The sequence below is a fragment of the Gossypium hirsutum genome, chromosome A11 (assembly GCF_007990345.1).
Source record: "Gossypium hirsutum isolate 1008001.06 chromosome A11, Gossypium_hirsutum_v2.1, whole genome shotgun sequence".
Taxonomy (NCBI): domain Eukaryota; kingdom Viridiplantae; phylum Streptophyta; class Magnoliopsida; order Malvales; family Malvaceae; genus Gossypium; species Gossypium hirsutum.
Window position 1 is genome coordinate 90,679,947 of NC_053434.1, and position 15,075 is coordinate 90,695,021.

Sequence of the window (15,075 nt, forward strand, 5' to 3'; positions counted from 1 at the left end):
TGGAGGGGGTTGAGTGTTCGGGTTCGTTCAAACGAACTCCGTGTACCAGGCATCGATCATGTGGAGAAAGGCTTCCCTACCTCCTTCTTCTCGACTAATTGTAGGGGGTTTACTATCAGATGGCGCTGCCCCTTCAGTGGGTGCAGGCGCGTTACTTTGAACATCATCTGCCATTGCTCTGTCGAGATCCATTTACTATATGAAAAAACATTTCAAAATCGTCAAGAGTCGTCACACTATCATGATGTATGTATGGCATATATAGCTAGACTCGTACACAAGATATGTTAGTGCGAGAATTTACTAAACTGTAGCTCTGATACTAATATATGTAACACCCCTTACATGTATCCGACACTGGGACAGGGTTTAAGGCGTTACTGGGCTTAAACGTAAACTAACATACAATACTGAGCTATAAAATTTCATCCAAATTTAAAACTTTTCAATTACATGCAAATTGTCCCTTATAAAGACCTACGAAGCCCAAAACATACGTTGGGAGTGGTTCGGGACTAAACCAAAAACTTTCAAAACTTTTACGACACTTAGAAAATTTTCATACTTTGGAGAGTCACACGCTCGTATGGGTAGGCCATATGGTCACACATGCCTATGTACCATGGGACACACCCGTGTAACTCTCTGACTATGACGTCATCAACAAAATAAGGTCACATGGCCAAGTCACACGCCTATGTGCTTAGGCCGTATGGTGAATCAAATTCTCAAAATTAAGTGCAAACTTCACACAGCCTGGGCACACACCCAAGCCCTGAGCCCTTGTCCTCCACACGGCTACGGCCGTGTCTCTGCTCGTATGTTTACTATTGGATATTCTATTTGCATTAATTAGGGTGTAGGGGGCACATAGCCAGATCACACGCCCATGGGGCAGACCGTGTGTCACTCACGGCCTAGACACAAGCCCGTGTATCTAACCGTGTAGACAATTTCTAGGTTATTTTCCATACCATTTGCCACCCTTAAGAACTCACTTACTTACACTCACTTCATGGCATGCAACATGGCACATTAGAATACCTAAGCATCCACATTCATGTTTAAATTATGACTTGGTAATGTCCACACCAATTTCATATTTGTCTATCATCTTTACTAGCCTTTTTTTTAATTGCACACTTACATCACCATTATTGTCATGCACATTAATTCATATTTCATACACCAAACATACTTGTCATCCATCATATACTCATTAGCCATAAGCAATCATAACCACATCAAAGCCTAAGCACATTTGCATGCATGCACCAATAATTAGGGTTACAACCTAATAATCAATATGAGCCACCTCTCATGGCCATATACACAATAATCGTAATACCTTCATGAGCCAACACACTTGGCTAATCAATATGACACTTAACAAAAAGTCCAAGTCCCTATACATGCCATACTCAAAATGTTGAGATTGACTATACCCAAATGTCCAGTTGATAGTGTGATCGAGCCTCGGACGCCCTTTGATTCCTGTGCTAGCTTGGTGATACTATAAGGAAATGGAAAAGAGAGGGGAGTAAGCATAAAGCTTAGTATGTTAACATGCAAATAAAGAGCAACATAATAGGATATATATAAATACCAATGACATAACATAGTTTACTTATCATAAATTCATAGGCTCAACTTACACAATTTCAATCTTACCAAAAGTTCATCACATACCGAGCTCATTCATATAAGTTTTTGGTACATACCTATACCAACTAGTAACACATTGTCACATTTCCTCATCATTGACTTACTTGTCGAATAACTTATAAGTTTACCCTTCGAACACTCGGAATACTATCGGATACACGAAAGACTTGCATATAGTGCTTCAAATGTAGCCACAACCTACCTCATATCACAATCACACATTGCTCACTCTCAAGCTAATCACGTGTCTACTCACACAAGGTGACAGTCAGGATGTAACTATTCAGGCTGCTCACACAAGCTAATATGTAACCACAACACATGTAAGGCTACCCAGCCACCGGTAGAACGTACAAGACTAGCACCCGGATTCACATAATCACATATACACATAATTTCAAGAGCTCATAATCACTTAGTTCCTAGTTACATGTCACTTGTATCCTAAACTATTCCTAAGGTTCAAACGGGATTTTCTCGACGTCTCATCTTTGTCGAACTCGTTCACAATGTCATTCTCATTGACCATAGTATTATTCATACACTAATCATAAAAATTAAACATAGAGATACATACATAAAAAATATTCAACATGATATAACATTGCTTTAGTTACATATGAACTTACCTCGGTACAAAATATGGACAATTAATTCGATTTAGCCCAAAATCTTGTTCTTTCCCCAGTCTAGGTCTGGACTCCGTTTTTCTTGATCTATAGTAGCAAATTCAGCTTTTTTAATCTTCACATTATTCAAATCAGTCCTAAAACTATATTTAGGAAAAATTATTGTTTTGCCCCTAAAATTTCACATTTTTACAAATTAGTCCCTAGGCTCGTAAAAAGGAATGTGTTCATTTTCTTTGTTACCCAAGCCTAGCCAAACCTATTCCATGCTCATATCATCTCACATTTTCCTTTATTTCACATTTTACTACTCATTTCTACACCTTTTTACAAGCATGTCCTTTCCATGCATTTCTATCAAAAATCATTTAGTAAAAGATGTTAAACACACATCAAACTTTCATATTCTTCCATTAAACATCAAAATACAGACATGTCACACATGGGTAAGTTTTTGAACATGAACCCTAGCTCAAAATATGGCTAGAAATGGATAGATCATGCTTCAAGGACTTCAAAAATACATAAAAAACATAAAAAAGGGGTTAGGGAGTACTTACAATCAAGCTTGAAAAGTTGAAAAACCCTAGCTATAGAGAGCTTCAGAATTTCGGCTATGGCATTGAGAAGATGAGCAAAATTTTCTTGATTTTTCCCTTTTTATTATTTTATTAACCAAATAACCAAAATGCCCTTTTCACTAAACTTTCAAATTTTATCCATGCATGCCCATTTTTGTCCATAAAAATAGAAATAGGGAAAACTGCTATTTAAGGACCTCTAATTAATAATCCAAAGCTATTTCATACTAAAAGCTTCTAGAACACAAGTTTCACAACTTATTCAATTTAGTCGCTAAAGTCAAATTGGACATTTTAGGCATAAAATTTCTTCATCAAAATTTCATACAAACATGCAATCATATCATGGACCATCAAATAATCATAAAATATGTGTTTCTATTTTAGATTTGTTGTCTCGATACCATTGTTCTGACTAGGCCCTAATTTGGGATCTTACACTCTCTGTTTTTTGTCACACGGTCGTGTGCTAAGCTGTGTGACAGACCATGTGGGCACTAATATGATCCACACAGACGTGTGTTAGGCTGTTTTGACCATACGGACCAATTATTGAGGTTGTGTGAATGCATACGGGTGACTGGGTCAAAAATTGGGTCCCAAGGCCGTAAATGTCACTCCAACCGAATGTAGGCCTATCGTGAGGTTCGCATGATTTGAAATAAGCTATAAAACTCATTATCCGATGATTTGTTTCTGTAAAAATTGTTATTTATATACATGTTTGAAATGTAATTTGATAAATAAGTGTGTCTGCATTACTTGAGCATCATCTGAATTGGTGTTACTATATATGCATATCTTATATCTCTTAAGTCTGCATATGCATTGGGAATGGGATTGTATCAAGGAGGAAGTGTGGACAGTTTAATAATCTGTCAAATCTAGTGGCTAAGCTACGTAGATAATTGATTCTGGTGGTTTATCGCATTTCGACCTGGCAGCTAGGCTATAATTGTTCTGAAACATGACTTACAGTCACTATGAGATGTGTAGGGATGGATGGGTTCTTGATACTCTATATGGTGTGTAAGAATGGACGAAGATGGTGTGTAGCTCTTGGTGGTCAAAATCTGCATCTGTATCCGATATCCTCTGTTTCTATTTCTGTATCTGTTTCTAAGGATTTTTTGATTAATGAGAAATCAAAACCATGTTTATTGTATTACTGATTATTGAATGCATAAAGGTAAACCATATACTTAGGCGAGTCAGCGTAGCAGGAGCTCAGTCATCTCCCTTTATTTACTTTAGTGTTTAATCAGATTTATTCTATCGTATGTCTTTTTTTCAAATTGTTGTTAAAAGTTTAGATTTCTGTGGATTGTTAAAACCATTTTTAGTCATTTAGTTTGTTTAAATTTATGAAATCTAAGTTGGTTTTTTTTTACAAATGGTTATTCTAACCTTCTAGGTTTGGCCATAACATCTAGGTAAGGTTTAAGGTGTTACACATGATTTGTGTCTGGTTTATTTGTTTCTTAATCTATATAGTAATTTTAATTCAATTAACCACTTAAAAATTAAAAATAAAACTCATGCATTTAAGCCATTTTATGTTTGTTTTACAGAATTACCCCAAAATTTAACACTTTATGAAATTTGTCCTTATATCAAAACTTGCAAAATTTACACAATTGACCCTAAGACCCACAAGCCGAATTTATTGTAGTTCCTCTACAAGCCTTAATAACTGAATTTTTACAATTAAACATGTTAATTTCAATATTATAACAATTAAATCCTAATATTCAAAACTAATTAAAACTACTTTATAAAATGTTCCTATTTAACCATCAAGCTCATGAGTCTATCAACTAACTTTAAAAACACATATAATTCATCCATGGAAAGTCCCTAATCTTTTAATAATTTCTCAATTTAATCCCTAGGCTAGCTAAATTAAGATACAACAATATCAAAAGCACAATTTACTAAAAATGGAAGTCAAATACATACCATGCATGCAAAACAAAGCTTGGTCGAAAGCTCCTTAACACAACATTGGTGGTTTTAATTTTGAAACAAAAGAATCAAGAAAGATGATAATATCATCTTTTGTTTTATTTTAATTTTGTTTATTACTCAATTTACAAGTTTAACCTTTAATTAATAATTCAAATTTCATGAAATGCATCACCAAAATCGTCGACTAAATGTTATGCAATTTCCCAGACTTGGAATGTTCAAAAAATTGCTCGAAGGGAAGGATCGTCTTGAATGGTTTAATTGGTGGAAACCTTGACTTGTAGCAGTCTTAGCTAAAGAACCTTAGCTATATTAAAGCTAAGACCCGTTTAACACCCAAACTACTAGAACCTCGGTATAAAAGAAGTCCCCACACTTCGGGGTGGGGTACGAAGTGATAAGACAAGTGAATGCCACAAACTGAGAAGTCTGATAAGTTCGAATTAGCTCGGTTAAGAACCTTAGAGAGAAAATTCTCTCAAAGATAAGTTTAATATTCAAAATGTTCTAACCTGACAAATGTCCAATTACAAAGTTTATATAGACCCTAAGTTGGCCATTCAAATTTGGCATCAATGGTATTCACGTTAGTAATTAAAATGTTCACACACTAGCATTAAAATCGACTCATCTAGTTGGCAAATTCATGCATCAATCAAATGGTCACTTTCTCCCCCTTTGGACCGTTCATGTATGCTTAATCAAGAATAAATCTCCAAGTTCCTTGCATGTTCAACCTTTAATTCTCCCTTCATTCGCTTTAGCCGAATGCTAGATGCATGGCTCATGAATCTCTTTAGTTAGCACCTTTAATGCGTCTTGGAAAGTTGAATAGTCATCATGCATCTTGAAAATACATCCCCTAATTCGGTTCATGCATGATTTTATTCATTGGCCAAATTAATTGTGGTTTGACTCTCTTGAATGTTGTTCATGAATCCCTCCAAGCATGAAGTAAATAATCAGCCAAATTCCTTCCACCTTTGCCACCGTACATGCATCTTCATTGAAGGCTGGTTCTTGAAGATTCTACAGACTTCCATGGTGCATGAATTCGGCAGAGTGGAACAGACACTAAATGATCTATGCGAATGGTAACCTACACATATAAATAGACATCATCCATTTGCAACAAACACAACTCACAATCAGGTATAACACTTAACTAAACTAGACACTTGACTTAGACTCTAGATGCACACAAGCATAACATACATATGAATGAAGGACTTAATCAAGCAACATGTTTTAAATATCAAACGCATAAATAACATGACTTAAGATAAAAATGGCAACATAAAATGACACCCTTCATACGCATATCTTTATGATCAAACTTAACACATAATTTAACACATAAATATGATGCACAATAGAAACTATGGAATTAAAATGCAAAATTACTATAATAAACTTAAGTTCATAAAGATCATAGTGATAGAATGGATGATTCGTGTCCATTAGTGAATTCATCCTTCACCTGGACCAAGTGAACTAGATTAGGATTTGGGTTTGGCCCAATTTATTCAAGATTGCTTTGGGCTTAACTCCAAAGCCCACACATGAATCCATTAAGAGCCTCATCTTTAAAGCATTTAGCCCTAGCCCTTGTGATTGGCCCAATAGGAACTTGCAAAGTGTCTTGTATGATCTTGGAAGCTTCGTGGAAAGTTGGGCCATGATGATTCAGCCCATATTCGTCCTTCGTTTACTCCTCAGGTTGTGCCATATTTCATCTTTTGTTTTATTTTAATTTTGTTTATTTATCAATTTAAAAGTTTACCCTTCAATTAATAATTCAAATTTCATGAAATACATCACCAACGCCGTCCATTAAATGTCTATATGGTATAATTACTTCTAACGCCCATCAATTCAAATTTCTATAGCCATTTAACACATTTAACTATTAGTGATTAACTTTTGTAACTTTTACAATTTAATCTTCTTTACTTCATTAACTATTTAAACGATAAAATTTCCTAACCAAATTTTAATATGACATAATATAGACTTGTAAATATTAAATAAATAATATTTATTGACTCGCTAATTAATATTATGGTCTCAAAACCACTGTTTTTGATACCATTAAAAATAGGATGTTACACTTTATATCTAGATACATCTTGTTTCCTTCGGGATGCATAGCATAAGGGCTAGCATGCATTTCTCAAAGTATGGTTTGTCTTAATTCATTATTATTTGGCATACAATACCTTCAATGAAAGTACAAAACACCTTCATCATTAAACTGATAATCCTTAATTTTGTCATCTTCCACCCTTTTGATCCAAGGCAATAAGGACACATCTAAAGGTTGTTTAGCCTTAATCTCGGTAGCTAAGGTAGGTTTCACTTGTAGCTCGGCTAACAAGCGTCCATCATCCACTAAGCTCAATCTAGCAAACATTGCTCTTAACTCTATCATCTACTTCCTACTTAAGGCATTTGTTACAACATTGGCTTTTCCGATATGGTATTCAATTACACAATCATAATCTTTTAGCAGTTCTAACCACCTCTATTGCCTCGGATTACACTCTTTTTATGTGAAAATGCATCTGAGACTCTTATGATATGTATAAATGTAACACTTCTCACTATACAAGTAGTGCCTCCAAATTTTCGGTGCAAAAACTACTGTAGCCAACTCTAAGTCATGCGTCGGGTAGTCGCACTTATAATTTTTCAATTGCCTCAACGTATAGGCCAGTGACCTTACCGTCTTTCATCAACACACATCCAAGACTGGTATTGGATGCATCACTGTACACCACATACTATTTTCTTGATTCAGACTGAATTAACATAGGAGCTTGGGTTAACACCGCCTTCATCTTTTCAAAGCTAGATTGTTGCTCATCTATCCAATTAAAAGGAACATCCTTCCTCAAAAACTTAGTTAGGGTGCTGCTATTAAGGAAAACCCTTCAATAAATCTACGATAATACCTAGATAAACTTAGGAAAATTTAGATTTTAGAAACATTTTTGGGTTGTTTCCATTCAAGGATAACCATTATCTTTTTTTGATCTACCCAAATATCCTTTGCAAATCACATGTCCTAAAAACATAACCTTCTTAGGCCAGAATTCACATTTACTCAATTTGGCATACAACTTCTTTTCTTAGAGGATTTGCAGAACCTTCCTAAGGTATTCATCATGTTTAGGGTCAGTTTTGGTGTAGACTTAGATGTCATCAATGAATATGAATTGATCAAGGAAGGATTGGAACACTTGGTTCATTAGATCCATAAAGGTGGCAGAAGCATTAGTTAAATCGAATGGCGTCACAAGGAATTCATAATGGCCATATCGGTTTCTAAATGTAGTTTTGGGCACATATGGTTCATTTACCTTGAGTTGATAATATACTGACCTTAAATTTATCTTAGAAAACACCGTTGCACCTCAAAATTGGTTGAACAAATCATTGGTTCTAGGCAGAGGATATTTATTCTTTATAGCCAGTTTGTTCAACTATAAGTAGTTGATACAAAGCCTCAAAGAACCATTTTTCTTCTTGACAAATAGGACTGGAGCTCCCTACGGAGAAATACCGGGTCTAATAATTTCACGATCCAATAGCTCTTGAAGTTGGATATTCAACTCTTGTAACTCTTTGGGTGCCATGTGGTAGGAAGCAATAAACACCGAAGCAATTCCTGACAACAATTCAATTTCAAATTCTACCTAACAGTTTGGAGGTAACCCCAATAACTCCTCGAGAAACACATCTTGGAATTCCCTAACAATTCATATGCTATCCAAGGTGGTATTATCGGCATTCTCATCCATCATATAAGCTAGATAAGCTTCGCACCCTTTCCGAGCTAGCTTCTCAATGACGATAGCAGAAATTGCATTGGATAAATAATCCCGACACTCCCCAACCATAACAAATTCTCTACCCTCAGTTATTCTCAAGGTTACTCTCTCAGAGGCACAATCTAGACTAACTTGGTGATCCACTAACCAATCCATACCCAAAATTAAATGAAACTCCCCAACAGGTAACTCTATAAGATCTACTGAAAACACTACCCCTTGAACCTCTAATGGACATCTCCTATAAATTTTATTTACAATAACTGATTGCCCTAAGGGGCTTACTACAGTAACATCAATAGTGGTTTCCTCTACCCTAAAACTCAATTTATCAGACATATTACATGCAACACACGAATTAGTGGATCTTATGTAGGGCAAAATATGGAATTGAGTGGCTGGTAAAAATACCTATGATAACATCGAACACATATCTATCCTCAAATCCCCTAACAGCGTAAACAAGGGTGTGTTGTCTAGCCTCTGGTTGATTTGTGCTAGTTACTACAGTATTTGCAATTCTATTCTGCCCCCGACCCCTTAAAGGTAACTAGCTCGCTCTTTGATTTTAGGTTAGAGCTTACTTCTGGTCAAATTGTCAAAGGCATTCCTTCACCAGATGCTCCATTGAACCACATTTAAAACAAGAGCCCAACTTCTTCCAACACTCGCCCGGGTGATGTTTTCAATAATATTTACAGGTGTAAACCACGACCCTTTGTTGCACTCTACCCTCTTTGGTTCGTTTTACAAGATGAGTGTTCAAAATAGTGGAACCAGAATCTTTCCTAGACGGGACCTTACTCTTTTTCCCATTTTTCACATTCTAGTAGTGTAATCTCTTCCACTATTTTGGTTTTCTCCACTAGGGTCTCAAATACTTGTTCTTGGTGTGGAGCAACTTGGATTTTGATGTTGAAATGCAACCCATTTTTAAACCTTACGTATTTATCCTACTTCATGGTAACTATGCCTTGAGCATATTGGCTGAGCCTTAGGAATTTAGCTTCATATTCTACCATGGTCTTATCCCCTTGTTTTAGCTCTATAAACTCGATCTTGCAGGCCTCCACATACGTAGTGCCCCAATACTTCTCCTGGAAGGCCTCTTGAAAGTATTCTCAAATTATGTGGTTAACCTGCATACTCCTTACAACAAACTGTCACCAACATAGGCCTCTTCCTAAACAATGACATAGTGCCCTTCAAATTTTACTCCAAAGTACAGTCTAAATCCTCCAGAATCCTCTCCGTCGACTTCATCCAATACTCAGCCATAGTAAGAGTCAGTCTAGTAATACATTTGAATGTTTCTGCCCCATTCAACCGGAGCCTCTCCGCAATAGATCCATGGCTCCCCAATTCAGTTTGGGCTCTAGTAACCCTTTGTAACATTTTTAGCATTACCTATGTCAAGGCGTCATCGTTCTCATAGCCTCCGCCACCATTGATGGTGGAGTGCTCAACACAATCCTCCTTAAAGATCGAGTTTTTGCCCTCAACTGTGGGCGGCTCAACAAGTGCAACCTTACGCGGCTTACCCCTACTACGTCTACATTAAGTATTCATAGTAATCTCGTAAAAATTTAAAGTCTAAAGTATATCTATAGCTTTCATGCAAAAATTCAAGCATTAGTTATCCTCCTAAATGTTCATAATCTAAATTTTATGGTCTATCTAAAGTTTCAGAAGTAACAATAACTAAAGTAGAATCTGTATCAAAGTCTCGGATTCAATTTACAGCAGAAAATCATTTTTCAAAAACTTGTGGCATGATATTTCCCAAAATACCCTCTTAATGCATGCATACATACTCATTCAAATCTTTACGGTTTGAATTTAAAAAACCTAGGCTCTAATACCACCAAATGTAAACTCCCCACCGGCCTAAATGTTAGACCCGAATTTAGAAAATTACATTAGCCCCCAAAATAGCTCAGTAGGCTATAAGGAGTTTTGAAAACAGTCACTTTAAAAACATTTACTTAGTTAATTATCAATTTATTTATTACTCTAAAACTTTATTCACACTTTAGTAATGGAAAAGTGATGATTTAATAAAACCAAAGTTCATGAATAAATAATTAATATTCATACCTCAAGATCCTAAAAACAAATTAAATGCCATACATGCTTAAAGAAAACAAAACTTAAGTCTCATGCCACAATTCAAAATAAAATAATACAATCTTTGAGTAATTAAGAGTTTAATTAGTATAAATCTAAAATATATGATTAACTAAAATCGAGCCGAACCTTCTAGATGTCACGCCCATGTCCTAACTTGGTGGGTTATCTGTAAGGATGAAAATTTAAGGGGGAGTGAGTTGCGACACTCAGTGTGAGTTCAATCACAAGAAAACTACTATAAAAGATTAAGCATACAAAAATATGTCAAATAGAAATAATTCATAATGACACTTTTAGAATATAGATATTTCAGATTACTCACATTATACATATATATAAATATGCCATATCAAAAATCCCAAATTTGTATGCACATGTTTTTATGGATGCCATACAGTTTCGATTTTAATATAACATACCCTACCCCACCAGCACACAACACAATGGGAGTTCCCCTGAGCTCCATCCACCAACACACTGGATTGTAGTTAAACAACTATTGGTTCACAGATAAACTGCCAATGGCTATGGATACACAAAAAAATCCCTACAGACGAAATTAACCTTTTGTTATGGATAACACAACAAATAACCTGTAGATAAAATCTACCTTTGGCTGTGGGTACACAACAAATACTCGCAAATGGAATTTTCCTCTTGCTGTGGATACACAGCAAATTTTGCAGATAAACTGCCAAACTTCCTACGTTCACATCGTCCCACCCCCATGCAATGCAATGTGACATATTTAATACAAATCAAAATGGTAGTAATTAATACGCTTGTAGCATTGCAATGCAATAGCAAAATTCATGCTTTTCATCTGCTCAGTTAAATGATAACATAAGGAAGATTGTATGTACAATCGCAATTATAGATACAATAGTCATATGTACTATTCACAATTCATGTAAATATACACAAATACAAAATTAATTCTGTCAATCCAATCTTGGATTCTAACAAGATTCTTATTATCAAGGACTTGATTGAACAAAATAAAACACTAAAATAGTTTGAAAATCATTTAGGGACTAAACTGAACAAAACATTCCAGGTAAAATTATAAAATAAAAAATAGGGCACACAACCATGTGGGATGCTATAAACCGTATGGAGGGGTTACACAGTCGTTTGGCTAGGTTCTAGGCCGTGTGGTAATTGAAAAATCATGGTACAAGGGGAGACACAATCGTGTAGAGGGTTCTAGGCCGTGTAAGAATCGAAATCCTAGGGTTTCGGGGGAACATGGTCGTATGAGGGACCATGTGGTCTACACTTATGGCTGGCCGTGTGTGTAACAACCCTAACCTGTATCCGTCACCGGAATAAGGTTACGGAGCATTACCATCAAACTGTAACATAAGAAAATACATTTCTAAACATTAATATAATCATAGCATAAATCATTCATTCACATGCTCATCGTCCCTTAATCGAGCCCTCGAGGCCCTAAAAACACTTTACAAATGATTCGAGACTAAATCAAAAACATTTGAAACATTGAGGAAAAAGATAAATTTAAACTGTAGGGGTCACACACCTGTGTGGCCAGGCCGTGTGACTCACATGGCCTAGACACACACCCGTGTCTTAGGCTGTGTAACAATTGAAATAGAGACACATGGCCGTGTCTCAGCCCATGTCCGTGCCCATGTAACTCTCCGACTTGGGTCACACAGCCAAGCCACACGCTTGTGTGCCAGGCCGTGTAACTACCCGACTTGCAACCTTTAAAACCTACAGGGGACACATGGCCATGTGCCACACACACCTGTGTCTTAGGCTGTGTGGACTAGAAAATGGTTAAAATAAAGTCATTTCTTTCACCCTTCCGAAATATAAACCTAAGTACTTTTGCACATATGATCAGAGCTTCTAAACATGTTCAAAACCTATATAAAAAGGTCCATACAATAGGCTAATAATGTAACACACCTAACTCGCGTCCGTTGCTTGCGGGGTTACGAGGTATTACCGAAGAAAAACATAGTATTTGTACAATCACATAATTCCATAGATATTATTCGTAAAATAAATATATTAAATTATTAATCACACTGTATACACGAATTATAATTCCCAAATTCAAACGAATTCAAATCCAATATTAAACCTTTGACTTCATAATTATTTACAAGTACTATTTAACCAAATAAAACATTTCACACAGCTTACTATTCAAATCATGTGCAGCATTAAAATTGGCTATTATTAAAAAAAAACATACTTGGCAATTCATTTAAAGACCAAACATGCCTATTTGCTAATTACAAAGCCATGCGCATTTAACCATTTTAATATAACCAAATTTTAAGAACACATAACAACCACCAGTGTATTCAATTCCCATATCATCTATCATTTTTAGAGTATAACCACATAATTAAAACACCAATTATACTTTAAAAACAATTCACATCCTATAATAGCATATTAATACATCCAAATATCATAATAACTTGATATAACTCAATCAATTCGTATAACAACAATGACATATGCGCAAATTTAAAAGTATATATGTTCTGTTAATTAACACCCTATAGCCGAACATATATATATATATCATCTATCATTGTCATACCAACTCCTACTACCAGGCATATATCTTAATTTAACCAATATTAATCCACTGTCAAAACCTATTCCTCATTCAATTTATAGCACGAACATAACTTTAAATAATTCTAGACCTTTGTCGAATATATAATAGGATTTAAACCTACTAATATAAAACATTCATAAGTTATTCATGACAAAACCAATTAATACGGATAATTAATATATATATATTATGCAAATTATAATCTATACTTATCAAATGGATTTAAAACGCAACTAAACCATCAAACCAAACATATCAAAACATCTAACCAAGAAGATTTTAAACCAAGCATAACATATAATAACTAAGCCATTTTCGCATGGCTTAAATACACTTCTCATTCATAATGGATTCAAAAGATAGAATAGCTTATACATGCCATAAGTTTAAATTTAAGCTTTCAAGAGTACCAAAATATAGACGATAGTGTGATGAGGTTCACTGATGATCCCGAGCACATAACAATCTCCAATATCTATAAAATTAAGACAAGTAAACACACTCTCAAAGTAAGCTATCTTAGCTTAGTAAGTTATAAGCAATTTAAACAATTTAAAAGACATTAATAGCTCAATTTGAGTAACCAAGTCATGCTGCTATAATCACATATTCAACCAAACTTGACTACCCATATATCTATCAATCAATCAAGTTTAATCCCCCAACATGTTCGAATATACATAAACTCTTTAAATAATTACTTATCACTTCCCATGTTACCATTTAATACCTAGTCAAATGTTCACTAACATATAAAATAAATAATCAAACATTATAACATATATATAACATATCATTTTATTATTATTATTTTATTTTCCTTTTCAACTCATCCATCTTTCATTTTTCCAAATCTATCATTCATATTATATTTATTACTACCAACCACATAATTTCAAGTTCAATAATATCAACCAAAAAGGTTTGATTACATACCTGTATTATTACGAACATAAATATTACACTACTACTCTTGCATTTGATAATTAGATCATCTGATCATTTTCATTCACCCGATGTATTTGCACACTTAGTGCTATTGTTTAACTAGAAAGGCCATGAAATCGCACACTTACCTCGGATATCGACAGACGATAAAGTTTGACTATTCAACTATTTTCGTTTTCCCTCATCCACTTCCAATCTTTTTTGTTTCTTGATCTATAAAGTTCCAAATTAAGCTTATTAAAATAAAATTTCATTCAATTTAATCCCAAACACATAAATGATAAAATTACCATTTTGCCCCTCATTTTTCACACATTTATATTTTAATCCAAAACACATTAAACACAAAAAAATACACCAAATTTCAACACACTATGCTTAGGCCGAATACTCCCTAAGCTTATATGAGTCTCCATATTTCATAAATTTCACAATCTAGCCCCTTAATTTAACATTTTTGCAATTTGGCCCTAAATGCTCAAAATTACCAAAAATCCCAATACCAAACATGTTAATCTAACACATATATTTTACTTTCTATCATCAAACATAAAATTAATCAAATTACCAACAATGACAATTCATGAAATCATCATCAAATTTAAGAATTCAAGCATGGGTCTTGTAGTACTCGAAGCAACGATATCAAAAACGTAAAAATTATCGAAAACCGAGCTAGAACTTACCTTGGATTAAGCTTGAAAGTCACGAAC